Source organism: Anneissia japonica, unplaced genomic scaffold, assembly GCF_011630105.1.
Source record: "Anneissia japonica isolate Jap-2015-1 unplaced genomic scaffold, ASM1163010v1 scaffold287709_len1912824_cov184, whole genome shotgun sequence".
Lineage (NCBI taxonomy): Eukaryota > Metazoa > Echinodermata > Crinoidea > Comatulida > Comatulidae > Anneissia > Anneissia japonica.
This window is the reverse complement of record NW_022751466.1, coordinates 854,103-857,930: the sequence shown is the minus strand read 5'-3', so window position 1 is coordinate 857,930 and position 3,828 is coordinate 854,103. Positions and strand designations below refer to the sequence as shown.

General features: G+C 32.4%; 1 protein-coding gene across 1 annotated transcript in view; it reads right to left on the bottom strand.

The window, feature by feature from the left end:
• Positions 1–2,620, bottom strand: part of LOC117121629 (avidin-like) — a 9,672-nt gene extending 7,052 nt beyond the window's left edge. Inside the window, exon 1 of the mRNA XM_033266869.1 lies at positions 2,414–2,620. The gene's annotated coding sequence lies outside the window, so the exon portion shown is untranslated. The remainder of the gene's footprint in view (positions 1–2,413) is intronic.
• Between the last annotated feature and the right edge of the window lie 1,208 nt (positions 2,621–3,828).

Genomic DNA, 3,828 nt, shown 5'->3' with positions numbered 1-3,828 from the left:
TTATAACCAGGCCAAACTCATGTTGTTGCCATGAGCATGGAGGAATAAATTCGTAGTGACAGGATAAACGCAATTTAATGCCAGTACCTGCTTCTTCTAGAACTATTTATAGGAACAGTCCCTGCTTCTTCTAGAACTATTTATAGGAACAGTCCCACGGTTCTGCTGCTAAGGAAATTGACTATTAAGGGTCATTGATCTTGCTGTGGGGCCGAGTTATGCATAGCCGTACCCTTTGTACGGCGCCCAGTGATAACGACTCAACGTTACCATGGAAAAGCATAGAATAAACTAAGAAAATATCAGTCTCTAAATTTTTGTGTGCAATTAAATCTTGTATTTATTATTTTCTTTAAGTCTCATTTTCAATTATATTTTATATTTGTTATATATATTTGAAAATGGCCTACTGCACTAAATTCTGATATTCATCGTATATGTTGAGTATTTATTGGCGGTCACTGTACTTTATTATGAATAGGACTACAAATAGTAAGCCTATTGTACACTTATTTTTGATAGGCCTACCATAATATATTTTAAATGCAAGGTTATTCCCAACTATTATATCGGAACAAATTATAGACAATAAATCAATGGATAGAAAAAGCAATTTAAAGAATGAAATAATGATAATATGTTAAGAGATCGTAATTCAGTAAATATTCCATAGCCCATTGAGTACAGGACCAGATTCAAGCGTCTAACTTTTACTTTGATAGAACATAGAGTATGTCAAAACCACAGGCCCTAAACTTCCAGCCGGCGATGCAGTACACTGCAAGGAATACGTTCCAAGTCCACTTGATACGCCGCGGCGTATCAACAATTGTAAACTACTTTTATACATTACCAGTGCGTTTTATAAATGAAATTAAAATCCCTGTAGTAAAATAACATAGTCATTTGGTACATTCAAGCGTTTAAAAACGATTTAATGATTATAAATTTTAAATTTAATTATTTTGAAAAATTATTATAAAATTAATAACACATAATATGGGTTATTAATTTTTATGGAATGGTAGAGTTCATGGTTAATCAACGACGCAACAAAACATGTGCTTCGCTGTTTGAAAAGAGGTGAAAGCAATACATTGAACAGCAGTCTAGAGAAAACACGGAGAAAACAATATTTTACAGTATACAATACAATACCTTTTTTAAAGAGCCTGATAATCATATATAATAAATATATTCTTTTACACTAAAATTCGAGATTAATCAACATTGAAATAGAATAGAGTCTAGGTTTGTGCCGCATCAAAACATGTGTTTCAATGGTAGAAAGGGGGTGAGAGCAGTGCATGTAACTGCTAGCAGGAGAAAATTGTTTTTGCTTTTTTTTAAACGTTTCCCGTCACATACAATGGATATACTGTTCCACCAAAGTTCCAGATTAATCAATATTAAAATAGATAACATATAGGCCTAGAACAACTGCTCACATTTATATCAGATAAAGGTACTAATAATTATGAAGTTCAATATTTTTTTTTTGTATTTCGCAAACACTGAAGGAAGTGTACCCCATCTACGTTCATGATCGAATGTAGGCCTACTGTAGACCGATATCTGTCTGTCGTCCTAGACAGTTTTATTTAATAATCTTAATTAATACTAAAACGATATAAGAAATGATAATTTTAAAGACTAACTGTAAAAAAGATATAATTAGGCCTAACAAAAATTCATAAAAATTGCCTGTTTTCGATTTTTAATTTTACTCCGTAATTTTTCTGAGTAAGCCAAGCCTAGGCCTATCCATGGAGGTATAATATCTATGTCCTAGGCCTCTCCTAGTTTTATATTTCTGCTGTCTGTTGGTTTTGATCGTTACAGTGACGATAATCTCGATAAATTATTAATGTAATTCTCAGAAATATAACGTGAGCTTGCGTTACTTCCAATAGGGTTTATTTTATACGAGACGTTTTTTTTTTTTGTGTTATTTGGGTTTTTACACTAAGCCTGTTATCAATTCCCCACTACGAAGTGGAGTAGCCCAGGAAAATCATTCCAAAGCGTGGCCCACTATGGGATTAAACTGCCTTCAATCGCATCGCGTGGTCCACTCGTATTACGCGTTGCTTTATTTTGCGAGGCTCCCTAAGAAAAAGACAAGTCAAATTTTATGAAAATAAGGAAAAGTAAAAACAGAAACTGTTCAGCCATATAAAATTAAAAGCAATCATAAACTAAAAAATAAATAAAAAACAAAATAAAAAAAACTTAAGGGAAAATAAAGTGATGCAAACAATCACATGAACAATTATACAAACACCATACAAACGTACATGAAATACACATACAGTACATAAGTACATATATATCCATACACAACTGTATACTATTATTATAAAAATAATTGCTTACGAAATGTCTTGTCTCTAATAACATACCAATAACATACCTGTATTAAGTTTTGCGGCGAGAAGAATGTTCTTGTACTGTATATCTGAACTTCTAACACAACTTCCGTTACGAATTCGACTTTCTTCAGTTGTTGGGGTATTTATAGTGCAATTTTATTACTTTTCCGTTTATACAGTATTATATTTTAAAAGGAGTTGTGTGTAGGTCTGTCGGGGACATTATATGTGGTGAGATTCAGTGGATGTGGCATCCAACCTATAGTTACCGACAGAATGACGGAATCATGATAATCTATGAAATTATACACAAATGCAAATGAATTAAATTTAAATCAGAAGGATTAGGGAGGGCCGGTAAAATACAAATAGATTTTAGCAGCAGCATCCAGAGATTAGTGACAGAAAAGTGCATGCGCATAATATCTAGAAAACTGTGCATTAAATCTAGAAAACTGTGCATTAAATCCAGTGTTTCTGGTATTCGAACGTCACTGGGCGTTTGAAGGAATAAAAACGTTTATCCTTAGCTATTCTCTACGACAAGAAAAGAATAATTTACGTAAATGGATTTTAAAACTCAGCGACTGACTGCAGTCATGTTAGCATGACATATTAAATCTCATTTAAACAAGTTAATAAGATTGTGTTGTTGCTTTAAAAAAATCATTAATCAAAAACTCATTAATAGGGTGTTAATGTTTTAGTAAATATTTGTCAATTATTCAGCGCCACTTTTGTATTATTATTTTCACCATCATCATCATCATCGTTTTCGTCGTCATCATCATCATTATCACCATCTTGGTTATTTGGATATTAATGAATTCGGGAATTTATGCCATGACTTTTGTTTTTATTTTTGTCCGTTTAGTTGTTTCTTTTGAATTATACTCAAATGTGGCAGAAGCTGTGAAAGCTTACTGGCACCCTTACTGGAAAACTATACCTTTAGTTTCTATGGTGAGGCAATTCGTTTTCAAATCTCTCCCATTTTCCAAAAAAAACCCCATTTTCAAAAAAAAAAAAAAAAAAAAAAATATCATATAGGCCTAATCTACATACAGGACTATGTCTTCTGGTTTAATCTGGATAAATGTCAAATGTTCTGGAAATTAAAAAAATAACAGAAAAGTATTCGAAATTGGGAGGCGAATTCTTACCGCATCTTTGTTCAGAAATAGGCCTATGTCACAATACCAAATCAACAAAAGGGACTATCAATAAAATTCAAAGCTTTAAAGTTAGGCCTACCGCCCACAAAAAATCGTTTGGCAAGTAGATGCGAAGTAGGACTGGTACCGTAGTAAATGGCCGTTAGCGTGCCCAAACTCAAAATAGGCCTACCTACCCACAACAATTTGAAAATAATCATGGTTATATACGGTATGATATTAGGAATGTTTTATTTTTTTCTATTAAATATATATTTTTTTATTTTCATATAAACAACAAC